The 21,004-nt window shown below is 39.9% G+C and overlaps 1 protein-coding gene and 1 pseudogene across 19 annotated transcripts in view; both read left to right on the top strand.

Annotated features, from left to right (window-relative positions):
- The window catches only part of DST (dystonin), a 471,262-nt gene that overhangs the window by 21,930 nt on the left and 428,328 nt on the right, over nucleotides 1-21,004 (top strand). The window lies entirely within an intron of this gene.
- On the top strand, nucleotides 366-3,354 carry LOC106003754 (annotated as a pseudogene).

The following is a 21,004-nucleotide window of genomic DNA, read 5'->3' as shown; positions in this document are numbered from 1 at the left end:
GATTTCCAATATTTAATCTATTTTCTGAGATCTCCTTTTTTAAGCATATTGGAATTTATATTTCTGAGTTATTAGGAAATATGAAACAGTATGGTTATTATAACTTGTAAACACAGTGCATTTTCTCCATTATTAATAGAAAGAAACATGTGCTGGTGTTTTCCCCAGACACAGTCAGATGCAGACTGAGGGGCTGAATTCCCCCTTGGTCTGCTCTTTGAGGAAGATGCAGCCGCTGGTTACGTTACTGATGTGGCAGAACAGAAGAAACCAAAGGTTGAATTTTAATAACATTCCTAGTTGTTTAGATTCCCTTAAGATATTCAGAGTATCTAGCTATATGTTTGAATCATATGCTGTCCTGGATGAGAGGTGGTAAAATTAGGAAATTTTGGCTACTGCTACATTATAATTTCTCTAGAAACCTCAAGAAAATAACGGACTCAAGCATGCCTTGAGCTGTTCTCTGAGAAACTATGGCAACAGGCCTTTTAATTAAAGCTGAACTAGTGTGTGTAGCTTAGAAAAACAGAGAGATACTGCCAGCTGATAGGGAGAGTGTATGGGAGTAATCCAGAAAACTAAAAAAACAATTCTTTTTAGATATATTTAGATAACTCTTTATTATCTCTCTTGTTCAAAGAAACAGTAGGAAAATCTTTTAGTGAATATCAATATTTGGTTTTAGAATATGATATTTTTTCTATAAGAAAATATACTTTCCTAAGTATGATTTTAAAGATTAATATTCAAATTAATTTGTGTTTCCTGAGTACATGTTAACTGAAGTTGGAAGGGCCAGCCTGGAGACATCTCAGTTGCAGAGGGCAACCAGCCAGGATGTTAGAAAAAGGGTGATCTTTTCTTTTTGACTATATCCATTATAGTCACAGTGAAATGCACTGGTGGGCTGTCGATCAACAAATTATTAAGCTGGCCCCAGCTGAGATGAACCATTTACAGCCAACATGCTAGAATTTGTAAACTCAGAGCTCATCAAAAAGTAATTTAAAAAACAAAAACTAAACAGGAAGTCAAGAGTTGTCATTTTTCCTAGGCTCAAAATATGGGTTATGCTAACAACCCCCAGTGATGGACAGATTTTATCGCCTTATTTCCCAGGGAGAATTTGAGTTTATGCCTATTGTTTTAACATCCTGTCTGATTAGTGCTCCCATTCACTCTTAAAAATGCACCTGTTTGGGGGATGAGTTGTATAGTCACTTGGTCAGGGCAATAGCACAAAAGATGAGTAGCCTCTAATGAAATAAAACATAATAGTGACAAATATAAAGCTCATAAGCCAGAGGTAGTAGAGGAACTGGCTCTTAAAATAGACTGTTATCAGGCGCCTGGGTGGCTCAGTGGGTTAAGCCGCTGCCTTCAGCTCAGGTCATGATCTCGGGGTCCTGGGATCAAGTCCCGAATCGGGCTCTCTGCTCAGCAGGGAGCCTGCTTCCCTCTCTCTCTCTGCCTGCCTCTCTGTCTACTTGTGATCTCTCTCTGTCAAATGAATAAATAAAATCTTAAAAAAAAATAAAAGACTGTTATCAGGTCTCCTTGGCTCTGGCTTGTAGTTTACCTTTTATTGTATTGTTGGCAGAGTAAGCTATCCATAATCAGATCTGATCTTCTACTCCTTTTGCTTAATGGCATTGCTTACAGAATTAGTATACCTTTCTCAGTCTTAGCTCCACCTTACTTCTAAAGCATGCGTTAAAAACTCAAACAAGGCCTAGTTGTTCCATGTTCACTGTACCCTCTGTGTTTTCCTACTACCTCCAGTGCTGGAATTCCTCTACTCTTTGTGTGTGTGTGTGTGTGTATGTGTGTGTGGCAAACTCCCACTCATACTTAAAAACGAAGATGAGGGGGGCTTAGGTGGCTCAGTTGCTGAGCGTCTGCCTTCAGCTCCCCGGGTCATGATCCGGGCATCCTGGGATCCAGCCCCGCATTGGGCTCCCTGCTGGGCAGGAAGCCTGCTTCTTCCTCTTTCACTCCCCCTGCTTGTGTTCTCTCTCTCACTGTGTCTTTCTCTCTCTGTCAAATAAATAACAAAAAATCTTTAAAAAAAAAAAACCAAAAATGAAGATGAAACATCCCCTCTTTTCTTCCTTTATCTCACAATCCTTCCTTGATCATCTCAAACATTCTCCTCTCTGTGACTGGATGAGGGCACCAGATACAGGGATTTATACATCTGTCTTCCCAAGGCAGGTGATATGTGCAGCTGACCCTTGAACAATGAGGGGGTTAGGGGTGCTGACCTCACCCCAGTTGAAAATCCATGCATAATTTTTTACTTCCCCCAGAACTTAACTTCTAATAGCCTACTGTTGACTGGCAGCCTTACTGAGAACATAAATAGTAGATTAATATTTTTTATGTATATGTATTATATGCACAATCCTTACAGTAACGTAAGCTACAGAAAAGAACATGTTAGTAAGAAAATTCAAGGAAAAACTCCTGGCTTCCCTCTAGCTACCATCTTGCATCCCCGCATGTGTGCACCTCATCTCAGCTGGTCTGCCTGACACCCCCTGAGTATCAACCCTCGTCCCCTATTTCCACTCCAACAACACGAAAGAAACGATCATGAACCAGGAGAAACTCACCAAACTGCAAGCACAAACATGCATTGGTGGGAAAGGAACTCTCACCAAAAGAAGGTGGTTCATAGAAAGGGTATAGCAGATGATTAAAAAAAAAATAAAACTTCAGTTCTCCTTAAAGAAGTTAGGGATAAACAGTATCTCTAGTATCAAAAAAGTGAGTATGTTTGCAAACCAGAAGAGCGATCCACTTTAACAACCCCAAAGTTCAGGCATCCCTGGGGGTGACTATTTCCACCAGTACAGACCATGCTGAGACAAAGCAGCCGACAGAAATGTTACCCAGTATCTTCAACCAACCCAATGCAGACAGTCTGACTAGTTGAAGGAGACTGGCTGAAGCTCTGCCAACACATTCTGTGGACAGAAAAGCAGCACTTGCTACTGGAGAGGAGGATGATGATGAAGCTTCAGATCTTAGGGAGAATTTGGATGAAGCTTCCAAGGGTGAAGAAAACTGATTGGAGTCAACTTCTAAAGAAGATACAATTTGAGGAAGTTACTGGGAGCTGCTATTTTATGTTATGACTGCTTTTTAAAAATTTTGTTCCTGGATCTGATAAAATTTGGATGTCTAATATTTTTAAGCCAAAGGCCTTTGGACACTGCAGCTCTTTTCAGTTTTTACTTACGTACAATTTATTCTTTGTAGCTAATTAAGCTGAAGAGGCCAGGGAATAAAGTTTGAAACAAGGTTAATAAAGTTTTGCATAGTTTTAAAAAAAAGAAAGAAATTCAAGGAAGAGAAAATACATGTACAGTACTGTATTTATATAAAAAAAAATCTGTGTGACCTGTCAGAATGGCTGAAATCAACAACACAAGAAAACAGATGTTGGCGAAGATGTGGACAAAGGGCAACTCTCTTGCAGTGTTGGTAGGCGTGCAAATTGGTGCAGCTACTCTGGAGAACAGTATAGAGGTTCCTCAATAAATAACAGAACTACTTCCTGACCCAGCAGTGGCACTAATAGGTATTTACCCAAAGAATACAAAAGTACTAATGCAGAGCATGGATCCTATAGTAGCATATCTACAATAGCCAAATTATGGAAAGAGCCCAAGTGTCTCAATTGATGGATGGATTCAGAAGATGTGGTATATGTACACAATGGACTACTACTCAGCCATCAAAAAGAATGAAATCTTGCCATTTGCAGCAACATAGATGGAGCTAGAGAGTTTATGCTAAGCGAAATAAGTCAGTCAGAGAAAGACAAATACCATATGCTTTCAGTTGTATGTGGAATGTAAGAAACAAACAAGCAAAGGGAAAAAGAAAAGGAGAGGGAGGCAACAACACATCCCCACTCGTGTGTACTTTCTCCCTCAAATAAATAAATAAAATCTTTTAAAAAGCATTTGTGTAACTGGACCTGTGCAGTTCAAGCCCACGTGGTTCAAGGTTCAGCTGTAGTTTTTATCTTTTCTCTACAGCCTTGTGAGGGATATGGCACAGAATGGGTCCTTACTCACTATTTGTTAAATATTTGATGTGTGGTAAATATTTGATGAAGGGATGAATGGGCTTAAGTGGGTAAAATCATTGGAATCCGTAGGACATATTGAGAAAATGCAGAGTAGTTGAAATTTGGTTCTGCTGTTCCTCCTCTTCCCTCTCTCCCATTCTTCTGTTCCTCTAGGGGCTCTCATGCCGGTTGATTGACTTCCCAGAACACTTTCTTCAGGGTATTTTATTTCCTGGGCTTGCCCTACCCTTCAGTTCCTCTCAGCTTCTAAAATCCCTTTGCCTTTCTTCCCCAAAGTTCCATACATGTTCCCATCCCATCAGGATGTCATTTCCATACTGAAGAATGCAGCTAGATGTAATTAAAGGATAATCACTTCAACTTAATTCATTCCAGGTTTATAAAAGACTGACAAGGAGGCAGCAGGAAGCATCTGAAATTTGAATTCCACAATAGAAGGGCTTGTTTGCCTGTGCAGATTTCTGACTGTGTGTATAACCTTCCCTTTCATATAGTGTATTAATGCCATCTCTCAACAGGTTTTCATGCCAGGATTTTAGATTATGTCATTCAATCAGAACAAAGGAATATTTTGAGAGCTGCCTGCCTGTAACCAGTTTCAGCATCATTACTGTCCTTGTTCAGTGGCATTTGCAATTATTTGGATATTTTATTGCCCTTTCTGTATCTTTTTGTATAAATGAACAGACATTGGGACAATGACTACTAATGATGGTGATACAGCTAATTTCAGGCAAAGATATAAAAAAATTACAAGAGGCAAGAGTCGATTCTTACCCTCAAATGGATACTCACTGATTTTAAGCCCATCTGTCGTCTTTTATTACATATAGAATGAAAGCAAAGGAAAGCAAAATCAAGGAACATGTATGGAAGTCCGGAACTCTGTCCATTGAGACCTTGTACAAAACAAGAGCTATAATTAAGGATTTAAAAAAAAAGATTTTATTTACTTATTTGATAGAGAGACAGCAAGAGAGGGAACACAAGCGGGGGACTGGGAGAGGGAGAAGCAAGGCTTCCCACTAAGCAGGGAGCCCGGTACAGGACTAGGTCAGGATTCTGGGATCGTGACCTGAGCTGAAAGTAGTTGCTTAATGACTGAACCACCCAGGTGCCCCTATAATTAAGGATTTTTGAAATTTATTTTTAATTTTTTTATAACTAAGGATTTTTTTTTTTAATCTTCTGTTGTGATTTCTGGGCCTGAAACCCAAGTCTCTCATATGACGTCTGCACATTTTATTTCTTTTGTGCTTTCACGATAACATTTGGTACAGAGGAGGGGCCACCCGTAAAAGGCTACCCCTTCATTGTTGTTAACCGTTGCTTTAAATCCTTCTAGCAGCTGGAGTCTAATACCTTTGCTGCCACTATATTAATAGATCCCAAGGTCAGGACCCTGCAAACCAGGCTATAGCATAGTGCCCTGGGCTGGGTATTGAGATTGACAAAATGGGGTCAGAGGTTCTGCAGACCATCACACTTTCCTTACCTGTTTTCCTCATCCACGCAGGAACCACCAGAGCCTGGAGTGCCCCTTATTTTGGGCCATGGATTCTGAAGGGCTTAGTCTAACCAGAATAGTGAACCCAACTGACTGAGAGAGGCCCATCTGTCAGAGGGTTAAATAGAATAAAATCAAGTTGACTAAGACCTACCCTTACCTTTGCAGAACTGTCCCTCTTTCCTTTATCTTACAGTTATATGATCTGAGAAGAAATTCGTCATTCTTTGACGTTAGTGCTGATGTTCCCTTTTTTTTCTCTTCTTTGGCTATACCTGCATTTTCCTGAAAGTCACTATACTTGTGCATAGAATCAAAGGGTAAATTGGGTTTGTTATTATTTGTTTGTTTGTTTGATTCTACACATGATATTTTATTTGTTTATTTAAAAAGATTTTATTTATTCATTTGACAGACAGAGATCACAAGTAGGCAGAGAAGCAGGCAAAGAGAGAAGGGGAAGCAGGCTCCCTGCCAAGCAGAGAGCCCGATGTGGGCCTCGATCCCAGGACCTTGAGATCATGACCTGAGCAAAAGGCAGAGGCTTAAACCACTGAGCCACCCAGGCACCCCTACACATGAAATTTTAATAATGACATTGAGATAGCTGAAAAATGTAACAGGAAGAGCTTTGTGTATGCTGGTATCTCTTCTTTGTGGAAATTAAAGATTTAGTTAGGCAGTATTTGCTGTTATTGCCTATTTATTTTAATTTTAGTTTCGTTTTTGCATAGGTAAAACATTCACATGATTCAGAAATTAAAACCTATAAAAATGAGAAATTCAGGCCTATAAAAAGTGAGAATTCTTTATGCCATTCTTATCATATTTAAGGAAATGCTACATAACATAACCACTATTCTTAGTTTCTTGTGAATCCTTTCATTATTATTTTTCTTTGTACAAGGAAATAAAAATGTATTTTGTGTTTCTTCTTTATATGCATAGTAACATACAATAAACACTGTTCTGCATATTGTTTTATTCACTTAATGTATCTTGGAGCATCTTCTATAGAGAGTGCTCTACTTTTTATAGGTACCCAGTTTCCTATTGGATGTAAAATATAATTTACCTAACTATCCCATTATTGGTGACATTTGAACATTTTCTAATTTTTATTACAAACAGTGCTTAAATGTAAAACCATAGTCTTTTCACATGTGTGCAGATGTACGTATCTATAAGATGAACTCCCAAAAGAAGAATTATGGGGTCAACATTTCAAGTATTTCAATTTTGATAAATAGTATCACAAGGCCCTCCATCATGGTCTGTTTTAATTACTGAGGCTTCCTAATATGTCTTCTCTTATTGGAAGGCTCTTTGGCTTGGCTATTACTATTTTTTTCTCTTTTATATGAATATCAGAATCAGGCTACCTAATTCTAAGTTAAAAATTAGTATTTTTATTGAGACCATGTTAAACGTGAATTTTGTTAAAGGAGAACTGAATCTTTGTGATTTTGAGTTTTCCTATCTAATAATTGGTATGCTTTTCTATTTTAAATTCTTCTTTTGTGAAAGAGTCTTTTTCATGTATCTCTTCCACATCTCTTGTTAGGATTATTTCTAGATTTTATCTTTTTGGTTGTGATTAAAAGCGGGTTTTTTTTTTTCATTATATTTTCTGTTTGTAGTTTCTATATATAAAAACTATTGGTTTTGTTATCTTAACCTTTTAATCTGCTAACTTACTTATTTTAATGTCTGTAGGACTTTCCAGTGTAATCTCTTGGGTTTTCCAGGTACACAAACATCATCTGGGGGCACGTGGCTGGCTCAGTCACTAGAGCATGTGACTCTTGATCTCAGCCCAGCAAGTAGGAGCCCCACATAGGTTTAGAGATTACTTAAAAATAAAATCTTAAACAAACAAAACAATAAACATATCTGCAAGTACAGATTATTGTACATCTTCCTTTCCTATTGTGCATTTTCTATTTCTTTCATGGGTAAGTTTCTTTTCGCTAGGACATCCAGCAAAATGTCAAATAATAGTAATAAGAGTAGGTATCATTTTCTGGTGCCTCACTTTACTGAGAAAGTCTTTGGTATTTCCCTGGTAAGCATAAGTTGGGTTTTAGGTTGATATAAAAAGATTTTTTTTAAAGAGATTTTATTTATTTATTTGAGAGAAGAAAGAGAGCGTGAATAGGGGCAGAGGAAGAAGCAAACTCCCCACTAAGTAGGGGAGCTGGATGCGGGACTCCGTCCCAGGACCCTGAGATCATGACCTGAGCTGAAGGCAGACACTTAACCGACTGAGCCACCAAGGTGTCCTGACATAAAAACATTTTATTATGTTTCAGAACTCTCCATCTGTGCTGGTTATGTATGTATGTATGTATATATGTATGTATGTATGTATTTTCTGTTTTCAGCTTCACCTTGCCCTTGTATATGATAGCCTCTGGAGTTAGGATGAGATTCTGCAGACTACATCTCCTAGAGCTTTTGACATCGGCTTCCTGTTGGGATCTGTCAATAGAGGGCACTAGAGAGAGCTGGAGGGTGAGAGGAGGGAGAAGAGTTTCCGGTCTCTCGCTCTTCCTGTCAGAGGTTTCCCAGTCCAGGTATCTTACCACAGCCTCTAGTGTTTTCTGTAGACAGCCAGAACCAGCTTCATCACTTCCCCTCATAGGTGCTGGAAGAAGCCAGGCGGTGGTCCCTCCCCAGAGGTGCGAGCCCCAACCCAGAGGCACTGTCCTCCCCTGAGCTCCTGAAGAATGGTAGCTGAGCAGTGTGCTTTGTGGGGCCTCTCCTTTGAGCTACCACACTGTTGTAACCTAACCTCTTCCTGCCCCTCAACTTAGAGGTGGTAGCTGCATTTATTATCTCAGTGGTTACCTCTGTGTCCTCTTTTTGCTGTTCTAGTCCTCCAACACCTGTTTTACCAATTCCCTTTATTAAATTCCCTCCGCTGAGCTCATTCCCTCTGATGAGCTGGTGAGCTTTCTGCTTCCCTGAAAGGACCCTGTCTATGACTCATCTATTCTTACTTTATTGAATGTTGTGATCCAGATTGTTTTCTGAAAAATTTTCCTCAATGTTTTTTCTGTTCCAATGGGGATGATTGTGTGGGTTTTCCTTTTAGACCTGTGAAATATAATAGTGGATTTTTCTAACACTGGACTTTTCTTGAATTTCTGTAATAAATCCCCCTTCAGGGGCATGTGGGTGGCTCAGTCAGTTAAGACCTGCCTTTGGCTCAGGTTATGATCTCAGGGTCTTGGGATTGAGCCCCGCATTGGGCTCTTTGCTCAACAGGGAGCTTGCTCCTCCCTCTCCTCCCTGCTTATGCTCTCTGTCGCTGTCTCTCTCTCTCTCAAATCAATAAAATCTTAAAAAAAAAAAATCCCCCTCCATCATGTGTTCTTTTAATTGGCTGCCAATTCTTCTTGTTAATATTTTCATTACGATTTTTGTATTAATCTTTATACTTGAGATTGGTCTGAAGTTTTCTCTTTTCAGGAAATCTGTTTTCAGATTATTTCAGATTACCTGTTTTTAGGAATCTCTTCTCAGGTCATCAGGGTTCTATTTCAGTGTTGTTATTTGCTTCATAACATTTTTGGGTTTCCCATGTTTCTTCTAAACTCTGGAACAGTTCAGATGGCATTTTACATCAGGCTTTCTTGGTTTCTCTTGTTGTTTTATGGGGTTTTCACTTCTTAAGGTTTGGTGGCATCCCCTTTATGAGATTTTCTGGGTCTGGTGCTAGTTTGGTATCATATAGTGGGAGATTATTTTATTAAATGTATCCAGAATGGCTAAAAAAATGTTTGATGCTGCATTAGCTGAGCTAGTTGAGAAAAGGTGGTCCATAGCAAACTGAAATAGGTAGGGTATCTCTGGTGCCTTTTAATCCCATAATTATCTTACTATGTCTTCACGTAATTCTCCCTCTTACCTGCTCTTCTTTTCCATCCTATTCTGATGCCAGTCCCTGCTGAGATTACCTACTCTGAATTGATATGACCTTTCCGGTATCACATATTTGCATTTTAATAGTGGAATTATGAATATGGTCATGACAGGATCTTGGGTTCTGGTATGTTATGTTTTGTATCCCCTGTGTCGTCTGTTCTCCAAGTACGCTTACATCTGAGGTGAGGCATAACTGTCCTAGGTTGAGAAGACTGCATCCTTCCACCGACTCAGTCAAACAGGTTTAATAAGCTTTCCACTCAGAAACCTGAGGGGATCTCCTGCCTTCCTTTAAAAACTACCCCAAAACATCAGGATCACCAGCTACCTTGGAGGAAGTAAAGGAAAACTGGAAGAATGCCTTGTTCAAGTTTCTGATCTCATCTCTAGTCTCCCAGCTCATCAATTATTTTTAGGGCTTTCATGCATCCTCCTCTGTCTGACCAGTGGGCCTTCTCTTGCCCTTGACCTTGTAGAATCCTTACTCATTTTTGAAGCAGTGACTCTGGCTTTTCTTACAGTGGAGCCCCCCTTGCACCACCACACACAGACCACCTCCCCGATAATGTCTCCTGAGAACACTTCTTTATCTTTCCTTCATTGCTTCATTTGCTTTTAAGTCTGTGTTGTTCCTGAGGGTGCACTGGGTCTTCATTTCTGTTTTCAGTGCTTAGTACAGTGCTGCACAGATAGGACTCTAAAGGGACTTCAGTATCAGGTACCAAATGCTAAAAGGTGGGTTTTGAACAATTCACTTACACTGTATGAAAGTAAACGTAATGTTTCATTCAGAGTGAATTTAATTTATATTTGATTTATGTCTACAGTGCAGATGCTTTTCTGACAACACACCTTTTTCAGTCTGCTTAATCAGAAGATGTATATCAGAATAAATCAGAAAGTTTTCAAGGCTTTGAAAGTCTACAGTTTTCTGGTAGCTTTATAATAATCCACCTTTTGTATCAGGACGCTTGTGTTTGTTTTTCCTGCATCAGGAAATTCTGTCCTGCTTCAGGAAATTATGATAGTAGAGATAAGACAATGAGTGGGAATAATAAGAGCTGCTAAAAATATCTCCATTGGGAGAGGAGATGACCTGAAAGCAGAGGATTACGTTGAGGGGTTTGAGCGAAATTAAAGCTCTTTCCATGATGCCTCCACCTAGAAAGCATAAATATAGAGCATGGGATTATGTTTAGCTTGAATGTTTTCCCATCTTGAGCTGCTAGAAAAATTTTAATTGGCAATCTGTGTTTGGATGACAGCGGGAGGATTTAGAATTCTTTGGAGCCTCTTTAGCCACAAAAGTTATTCAAGAACATAGAAATATTATTATCCTTATCTTACTGCTCCACTGATGTAACCTGCCCAAGGTATACCTTAATGCATTAACATATTTATGTACTCTTTATTCTTTACTCTCTAGGTAGAGAGTAAGTTTTAGTTTTCTCTTTCTTCTCAGTGTACTCAATTATGTTTAGTTGTGTTGGATTGTGTAGGGACAGTGGGACCGTTTTGGAGAAAAATTACAAATATATCTATGCTTTTTATTGAATTACATTAATAGTTAAAATTAGCCACTTTAAAGGGTTTGACAGTACCCCCCAAATAAGGAAAAATTGTCTGACAGCGACAGTATAAATTTGCTGACCTTATAACCTTACTTCAGAAGTGTTACTTCTTTTGGCAAGACAATTTGGTTTTATCAGCTGTGAAATAGGAAGACCGATTCTTACCTGTAAATCAGTATGAGTGCCTTTATTCCTATCCCACAGAGTTAGTTTCTGTTTCCCTTTAGGGAGTGGGGAATGTGGGTGGAGGATAGAAACTGAGGGGAATATATCTTATGGTTTCTCCAGCTGGAGTGTCTTCCCAGGAAGATGTGCCTCCTTTCCAAAAGCTACACAATGTGAAAACAATTGTTGCCGCCTTTACTTAGAATAAATGCACCCTGGATCCCAGTAAAAGTTCTAGCAGTGGAGGGTTTAGCTGAATGCCCCCAACTCTGGGGAGGCCAGGGCTCTGTCAAGTGTCAGGCCAGACCTCTTGGCCCAGGCCTTTCTCTCTCTTTTTTTCTTTATCTCTCTCTTTTTTCCCCCCTTGATCTCTGTACATCGTAAGGAGAGGAGCTTTCTCCTCTTGTTCCTCTGTCCTAGACTTCGCCCCCATCCCTTCCCAGCCCCCACCACTAGGCATCCTGTGAAGGTCAGTGCTTTTCTCCTTTTCTGCCATCTCTGAGAAGGGTAGAGTGAACTTGGATTCGTGATTGCTGGTTTTGCTAGGTTCTTCAAAGTCTAGATGAAAAAGTAATACTCTTCCTATTAAATGCTATTCTGGCTATATGTTTTTTGTGACCTGTTGGCCCAGCGTTACTATGCTAAGACAGCTTTTTAAATTAGCCAGGCATTAAGGTGTCCAAATCAGTGTTCCTTAACCCCTTTGAAAAAAAGCAGACACACATATGTTAGTTCAATCAAAGTTGGGCCTGAAATGGAATGTTATTTATTTATTTAAGAAGATTTTATTTATTTATTTGACAGAGAAATAGATCACAAGTAGGCAGAGAGAGGAGGAAGCAGGCTCCCCGCGGAGCGAAGAGCCCAACTCCGGGCTCTATCCCAGGACCCTCGAATCATGACCTGAGCTGAATGCAGAGGCTTTAACCCACTGAGCCACCCAGGTGCCCCTGAAATGGAATGTTTTAATCTGTATCTTCTCTTACCTCATAAAATTAAATAAACAATTTTTTAAAAAAGCAAATATTTGTACTTTGGATTTTTCTTTTTTTCACTTCTTTTCTTTCTTTCTTTCTTTCTTTTTTTTTTTTTTTTAAGATTTTATTTATTTGAGAGCAAGAGAGAGAGAGAGAACGTGAGCAGGGTGAAGGGCAGTGGGAGAAGCAGACTCCCTTCTCAGCAGGGAGCCTGATGTAGGGCTTGATCCTGCGCCTCTGGGATCATGACCTGAGCTGAAGGCAGATGTTTAGCCAACTGAGCCATCCAGGAGCTCCAGGATTGCATATAAAACTGCATATAGAACTGGTAGCTCCTTTGCATACGTTTCCTACAATGCTCCTAGAAATGTAGTTTTCACTCCTTTTTTGGAGGTGCTCTAATCGCAAAAGGGGGTAAGCAGAATCAAGTCCCTTTCCATCATGCAAGAATGCAGACTCTCATGTTAGCTTACCTCTTATTAAAAAAAATTTTTATACTATAAATGAGAAGTTATTTAGGAACATTTTAGGGTATGTAAGGTAAAACGAGAGATCTTTCTTGTACTGTGGAAGTAGCTTGTACTTCTGATGGTTAAAATAAGCGACATGTTTAAAAACTAGATGATTTTGTACATTCACTGCTAAAAATGTCTCTTTCTCTAGATATGTTTCATTTATTGCTTTTATCAAATTTCCTTCACCATAAAAGGACATTAGTAGAAACCTAAGATGACCAAAGCTGAGATAAAACAATATAAATTGTGTCAGTCATCCTCTCAGATTTTCTTGTTTAAGCATGTTGATTTTAGAAAAAAGAGCCAGCTATTCTGCCAGCAAAATAAGCTTATTTGGGAATAGCAGAGAATGGCAATTCAGCACACAAAAAAAACCCTAACAAGTCTGGAGAACAGGAGAGAGGGGCTTGCTTTTAGAGGGGAAAGGAGGAAGCTGAAGGGGCTATTACAGCTTCTCACTGGCTGACTGTGGCAGTTTCTCATTGGCCAGGCTGTTGCTGGGCAAGAAGTTTTTCCTTCTTCCTGCTGGGTTAGGTTAAATAAGCTTCTTCCTTTTGGGGTGTGTGAGGTATGCTTCTTAAGGTGGGTGGTGGTGCACAAGAGCTCTCCTTTCAGGGTTTCTTGACTCCTTTTTAATGAGCTTTCCTTTGTTTATTTTTCACATTATCCATACTCCCCTTGATCAAGATCTTTGCTTGAAAGCATTGCTAATCAAGAGTTAGGATTTTTTATTTAGTGGTTTCATACACTAAAGTAATATCATCCTTTAGTGCCAGAAGGACCTTACTTGATTGTCACGTCTCAGTTGGAAGAAAAGTGTGCAGGCTGAAACCACTGAGGTCACATGTGAGTAACAAGGAAGGGTAGAAGGGAGAATTCTCAGGCATTTCTCATCTGAGGTTTATATCTTAAGCATTGTATCTTAACTCATTGATAATTAAATAGCTTTTATCTCAAGAGGTGAGAGTTTATGAGTTCCAAAAAGGGTAGAACTGAGGTTCAGAATGACCAATGGCAGTGCTTTTGGCTAGCATACAGATGTTGCCAGTTGAGTCTTAATGCTAGAATGTCTTCTGCTAACCCTGCGGATTACGGGTAAAGATTAGACTGGCCAAACAGCACAGGCTTGTTGAAGCACTTGACTGGTGAAGTGAGTTCCCTGGTTATGAAGTGTAAGGGGCATTCCCAAGTAGGAATGATATTTTAAAACACACAAACCTGGGGCGCCTGGGTGGCTCAGTGGGTTAAGCCGCTGCCTTCGGCTCAGGTCATGATCTCAGGGTCCTAGGATCGAGTCCCGCATCGGGCTCTCTGCTCAGCAGGGAGCCTGCTTCTCTCTCTCTCTCTCTCTGCCTGCCTCTCTGCCTCCTTGTGATCTCTGCCTGTCAAATAAATAAATAAAATCTTAAAAAACACACACACACACACACAAACCTTTGCCAAGACATGTTTATACCCACAAGACAGGGTAAACTGTATAAAATCCATCTGCCAAACCTCAAATGGTATACTGGGTAGTTTAAAGTGTGTAGGAGCAGTGAAGAGAGGTCTTCTTGAATTGTGTTTCAGGCAGGTGGGGCAAGCAAAGTCAACACTCTTTGTGGCCTTATATTTTAGTTCACAAAGATGATCAGTTTTTCAGTAGACCAATGATTCAATGATGTTCAGTAGTCAGTAATGGAAATTTTAGAGTCTTTGATGGGCCTGGATTATTATTTGGCCCAAGCCAGAGTTTTCTTTATCAAACTAAGAATTATTAGGTTTCCAATGTTGTTGGACATCTGTAAGTCAGTTCTTCTAGACTATCCTTTGGGAGATCATCCCTTTAAACCGTGTTGGAGATTTGGTCATTGATTCCTTCGAAAGCAGTGTCCTTTGTGGCAATATTTATGAGATTGTTTCCTTTAACCTCCAGAGAAGTCAAGTTTGGAATGCTCAGGGACTTTGATAATAGCTATTAATTGCTGGACATGAAGACCACTTTGAACTTTGTTCCCACTGGAAGTGAGGGAGCCTCACTGTCTCCATAGTATTCCAAAGCCCTGAGCTACTCCAAAAGTGTACCTGTTTCAAAAGGAATTGCAGTATACCCAGCAAATATTTATCAGTTTCATCGTTTAAATAAGAACTTTTGGTGAGAGGCACCTGGGTGGCTCATTGGGTTAAAGCCTCTGCCTTGGGCTCAGGTCATGATCTCAGGGTCCTGGGATCGAGCCCCCAGTTGGGCTCTCTGCTCAGCAGGGAGCCTGCTTCCCCCTCTCTCTCTGCCTGCCTCTCTGCCTACTTGTGATCTCTGTCAAGTAAATAAATACAGTCTTTAAATAAAATAAAATAAAATATCTATTTTCAAAACACCCTTTTTATACTGCAAATTTAAAAGAGCAATTACTTTTTTATTCATTATTCAAATATCACCTTTATTTTCTTGGTTTGTTTGAAAATATTTGCTACTGTGAGTTTCTTGTTATTACTGGAAGTTAGCAATTTTGGAACTTTGGAATTCTTATCTTTCTGTAACATAAAACAGCATAATTTATTTCTAATTTTGACAACTTAAGTGCCTTTAAAGGTAATTGAACTCTGGGGGCACCTGAGTGGCTCAGTCAGTTAAACATCTAACTCTTTTTTTTTTTTTTAATTTTTTATTTCTTTTCAGCATAACAGTATTCATTGTTTTTGCACCACACCCAGTGCTCCATGCAATCTCTGAACATCTAACTCTTGATTTTGGCTCAGGTCATGATCTCAGGGTTTTGAGGTCGAGCCGCATATCCGTCCCGTGTTGAGTATGGAGTCTGCTTGTGATTCTCCTTCTTCCCCTTCTCCTGCTCTCTCTCACTCTCTCAAATGAACAAATAAGATGTGCCTGGGTGGCTCAGTTGGTTAGGTGTCTGCCTTTGGCTCAGGTCATGATCCCGGGGTCCTGGGATTGAGCCCCCCTTGGACTCCCTGCTCATTGGGGAGCCTGCTTCTCCCTCTGCATGGCTTGCTCCCTCTGCTCTCTCTTGCTGTCTGTCAAATAAATAAACAAAATTTTAAAAAGAAAGAATACGTAAAATCTTAAAGATAAAATTTTATGATACAAAATTTTTTTACATTCATTTTTATAGTAAGGACTATGAATTTTTCCTCAAAATTCAATCTTCCCCTAGTTTTGTAATATGGATACTCTATGCTTATGAGTGGGCATATGGCGAAACAGCTAGAGCCTCCATTTCTCAGCCTCTCTTGCAGTTCTGTTAAGCTCTGGCCAATTGGATATAAGTGAAAGTGATGCATGCACATTTAGGTCAAGTCCTTAAAGCAGAACTGCTTGTCTCCCACAGTCCCTTTCTTTCTTCCGTGCTTGGAAAGCAGCTGTGGTGGTGGTGAGCCAGTTTCAAATGTGTGAACAAGGAATACCTGAGCGGAAGGCAGAGTAGTGATAGAGTAGGATCCTGGCTCATTGGATGACCTCATGGATCAGAGCCACCTGTCAACTGAGAACTAGCCAGAAGAAAAATGAATTTCTATCTTGTTTGAGTCACCGTATTTTTCGATCTATTTGTGATAATAGTTGGCCTGTATTTTATTATGCTTTTCATTTCATTAGAATGCAGTATGGAGTATATTCTATTTTTTTTTTAAGATTTTATTTATTTATTTGTCAGAGAGAGAGAGAGAGTGCTCACAAGCAGGCAGAGTGGCAGGCAGAGGCAGAGAGAGAAGCGGGCTCCCCGCCAAGTAAGGAGCCCAATGCGGGACTCGATCTCAGGACCTAGGATCATGACCTGAGCCGAAGGCAGCAGCTTAACCCACTGAGCCTCTCAGGCGTCACTATTCCTATTGCTATTGTAAAAAATTTTATGTGTTTATATGTTATTTTAAAAATAACCACACCAATTAAAGTATAACAGTGTTCAGATACATATTCAAATATATGTAGAGATTTAATAAATGATAAAAATGACATTTGAAATCAATAGAAATGGATTGATAGTTCTTGAAGCTGGGTGGTGGGTACTTAGAGTTCTTTATACTCTTTTACTTTCTTTTTTATATTTTGAAATTTTCTATAATAAAGAATAAACACATTTTTAAAAATTTAAAAATGAATAAAATAAACTCTTTAGAAGGAATATTCCAGTGGATGTTATCCACTTGGGAGGAAATAAAATTAGTCTATACCTCACACCATAGTTAAAAGTTAATTTCAGATGGCTTAAAAATATTATATTGATTCTAGATAGATTATAAATATACACTTAAGGGACTTAAGGAAAAGAAGATTTGGGAGAACATTTTATAAATCTAGCAATTGGGAGAAATTTTCTAGGAAAAAAATTTAGAAGTCATAAAGGAAAAGATTGTCAGTTTTATACTTCTGTACAATAAGATTAAAAGACAGGTTGCAACCTACATAAACGTACTTGCTGAATATATAGCAAAGAGTTAGAGTCATAGTCTATAAAAAGCTTCCATAAAATCAATATGGCAAATACATATAACTTATAGAAAAATTAGCAAAAGATGTGAACAGATAATTCAAAGAAAACAGAAAAAAAAAGGCTTATAAAAGACCTGAAAGGATTTCCAACCTTATGAATAAAAAATTTAAATTAAGAGTAGTTTTTTTTTTTTTTTTTTTTTTGCCTATCAGACTGGCAACAAACAAAAAGGTTGATACTATCCAGTGTTGATAGGGATAGGATTAAACAGACACTTTCCTAGTGTTGCTAGAAATGTAATTTGGTTCTACATTTTTAGAGACAAACCTGGAAGTATCTTTGTAATGTGATTTTTCTGTGGCCTGGCAATTCCTTCTAAGTAGAGATTTGTTAAAGATACATATGTATCTTGTTTATTGCACTATTTACAGGAGAAAGAAATAGAAATATCCCAAATTTTAATTTGTAGGAGAATAGTTGGCTAAAGTAGGGCATACCCAGATACTAGAAAATTGATCAGTCTTTAAAAAGAATGTACTATCTAATTTTAAATCTCTTTATATATTATTGTTAGATGAGAAGAGCAAAGTACAAAACAATATCTATAGCAAGGCCCTAGTTTTGTTAAAAATTTTTATTTATATGTAAGCGTAGGGGAAGAGACAGGATGTAATTTACTAACTTTGCAGTTATTACTGTGAGGGATGCATAAAAGAGACATGTTCATTTATATAGTTTGGAAAGAATGTGGTATATACTGTTCGGTGGGTTTAAGTTTCTAATTTGTTCTTTTCTGAAATTTTTAGACAAATCTTTCCAAAAGAAAAAATCAAACCCAGCACACATTGAGAAGCTGCTTGTGCCATATATGTGTAGGAACAAAGGACAGAAGGGGAAATGAAGCATGTCACTTGCCTTCATATGCAGGAATGCATTTAGGATAAGTCAAACTGTGATATATATTGTGAAAAAGCCACATTGAAATAAACACCACTTAAATCAATCGGATGGAAAAAGTCGACAGGATCATATGATCTAGGTTAAAAAGTTCATAGCTCTTGCCCAAATAGCTGCAAGTGAGGATAACACAATCTCTTTAAAGCTTTTAGCTGCTGCATCACCTTGGGAAAGAGTCAGTACAAGGTGACCGCTAAAGCAGGGATTTTGCTGATGTCCGTGTGACATATGCCAAAGACAGAGCAGAAATGAGCAGTAAAGGAGGTCATCGCCACCCTCTGAATCGACTAACGTTCTCACTCACAAACATTTCTCTCAGTCCTCTGAGGAACTGTCTTTGTTTGGACCTTGGTCCTATTTGCTCTCTCCACTCCTTTTTTTCTTTCTATTTACTTGGTATAAATTATCATAAGATTTTAGGTCATGAAAACTTTTTTTTTCCTTCTTGCTGATAAGTATGTCTTGCGAGTAAGCATATTTTGAGAGGGCATGTGCTGCCAGAAAAGCATTTAAGACTTGAACATGGACCAAATACACATTCAATTAGTATCCTCAGGCCGAAGGGTCAGCTTTCAGACCGTGGGCAGAAATGGCCAGTCCTTCCTGCTCTGTGCATCCTCAGTGGGGGCCGTCCAAGTTTTGGAGACATTTCCGATCAGAGCAGTAGTTGCTGGAAGCCTCTGCCGGTGTTGTTTTTAGGCTTGCTTCAAAGGATTCGTGCTGGGGCACGACGGTGAGCTTGAGGAGCATTCCTCTCAGGACTCCTGGCCTGGGGCTCTGTAAATGACTACCCTGCTTTACTGTTTTAGTCCACAGCTCACCTTTGGGACTGAAATCCTGCCCTAAACTCCAGCCCAAAAGCCTGAAGAGCTTTTGTTAACTTTATACATACGCGGGATTGTTGTTCAAATGCCTTTTATTTGCTAGATCCTGGGGAAGGTCAAGAATTCAGAGTGGAAGGGAGGCAGGCAACAGTGAGGACACTTAGGGATCTTGGGACCTTTACCCCTTTTGGTGGCCCAGGTTCTGCTATGCCTGAACTATCAACAAGTACCTGCCTGGCTTTGAGTATTGGATGCCTGACGCTCTCACGGTTGTGCCAAACTGCTGCCTCCTGCCCCAGACGTGCTCGGGACCCTTACCCGGCCCACTTGCTCCTTCCCCCCATTAGCGGTCTGCCGCTCCAGCTAGTGAGCCCTCCTCCGTGCTGTGGCGCAATCTGCCTGAGTCATGATGGAGTCAGCGTCGGTTGAGGAATTTCTCGTAGAAACCGTAGAAACCGTACTTTATTGCGATTGTTGTTGGATTTCAAGAATAACGTACTACTGGAGAATAAAGAGCTGGTTCGGGATGCTATTGATACTGCATTCTTCCTTCTTCCTTGGTGTAAAGCGTTAGCTGTTCAGTTTGCACACACAGTTGGATCTTTATTTTGTCCTCTCTTGTGTCTTGAGTTGTTTTTGATGCGTTCCTTGATAAATTGATTTGATCTTCTTAAAGGCTTTGATTTTGTAGGTTATTCAGGATGCCTTTGAAGACTCTGTAACCATGTTAGCACTTGGCTCTGACCTGTTGCAAATTAGCACTTCCCCTCCCCCCCATATTTTCCTCTCATTTCCTTTCTTTCCTTCCCTGGCTTCACCCTTTCCCACTCCCACATTTTCTCCTGCACAGCCTCAGCAGTCTCCTGTGCTTTTCCTGTGGCTCCTTTTTCTCTCCTCATGCCCCTGTGTGCTGCTTTCTTACGACTGGCCTTGCCGCTTTTGCTCACTGAGGCTAATGGCCTTTGCATAGTGTGACTATTTACAACTTTAGAAATCTTGCTGTTTGGGTGGTATTTGGCTTCTTAGCATTTGCAACTGGGAAGTTGTAAACACCTCATAAGACACGATTCCTTATTTCATATTTCCTTGCTTCTTACCTTGCAAAGGACATTGTCTGATATATTCATGTTTTTAAACTGTGTCTCTTTATTTTGTAGACATGGCTGTTGGTAATAATGTCTATGAGTGGTAGCTCGGAAAGAGCTGCGTGCAAACAGATTGTGTTCACATTTAAGGAATCATCTATAGGACCCCTTGATCTGCAATTATGAAGGCTGAGTTCTGATTTGTTGGTTGCTCTGCTATTTATAGAGCCTGTCATTGCGCATGACCGTCTGTGCCCGGGGCTGGGGCCCGGTTGCCAAGAGGCGCTGAGCTGAGCTCCGGCTGTAGCGAGAGCAGATTGCGCTGACTGCTCCGGTTTCCCAGGCAGCCTTCCTCTCTTGGCCTCCTTAGCTGCGAGTAGAGCTTCAGCTTCCCTCTAGGACTCTGTCTGCTCCCCACTGGACTTCCCAATGACAGCTGCTTCCACATCCTCTTGCTACCTGTTTTTGATGGATACGCTGCCCAGTATTTTGCTGTTACTCTAATTTTTTTGTAACGATTGATTTGCTGTCTTCGGGAAGCTCTTTGCTGCTGATTCTTTCTTGTCAGTGAATGTTAAATATGACTCGTAAGCGATTGATGGCCCCGTTTAGGAAATCAGTCTCATGTTGGTGGCACTGTCAGCTTCCTAAGAAAAGACTTTGAGGTGGAGATTATGTGCAGGGGATTGTACTGGGGTGGGGGGGAGGGCTGCCCTTGAGAACAACACCTAAATGGAAGGAGGGAAGCAGGATGGCCAGACAGAGAAGTGGAATTGTGATGTATGCGCTTGCTGATCCCACAAGTTCCAGAGCTGAGAGTCCCTTCAGAAAAGTCCCTCACTGAGGCAAGCACTCAGCCTTGCATTGACCAGGATTGGCCCTGGGGAAGGGGGTTGACTGTAGGCTAAGCAGCTAGCTCTCTAGCTGAGGGCAGTTGCCAC

The sequence above is a fragment of the Mustela putorius genome, unplaced genomic scaffold, assembly GCF_011764305.1.
Source record: "Mustela putorius furo isolate JIRA1106 unplaced genomic scaffold, ASM1176430v1.1 tig00003983_pilon_pilon_pilon, whole genome shotgun sequence".
Taxonomy (NCBI): domain Eukaryota; kingdom Metazoa; phylum Chordata; class Mammalia; order Carnivora; family Mustelidae; genus Mustela; species Mustela putorius.
This window is presented reverse-complemented; position numbering and strand designations above follow the sequence as displayed.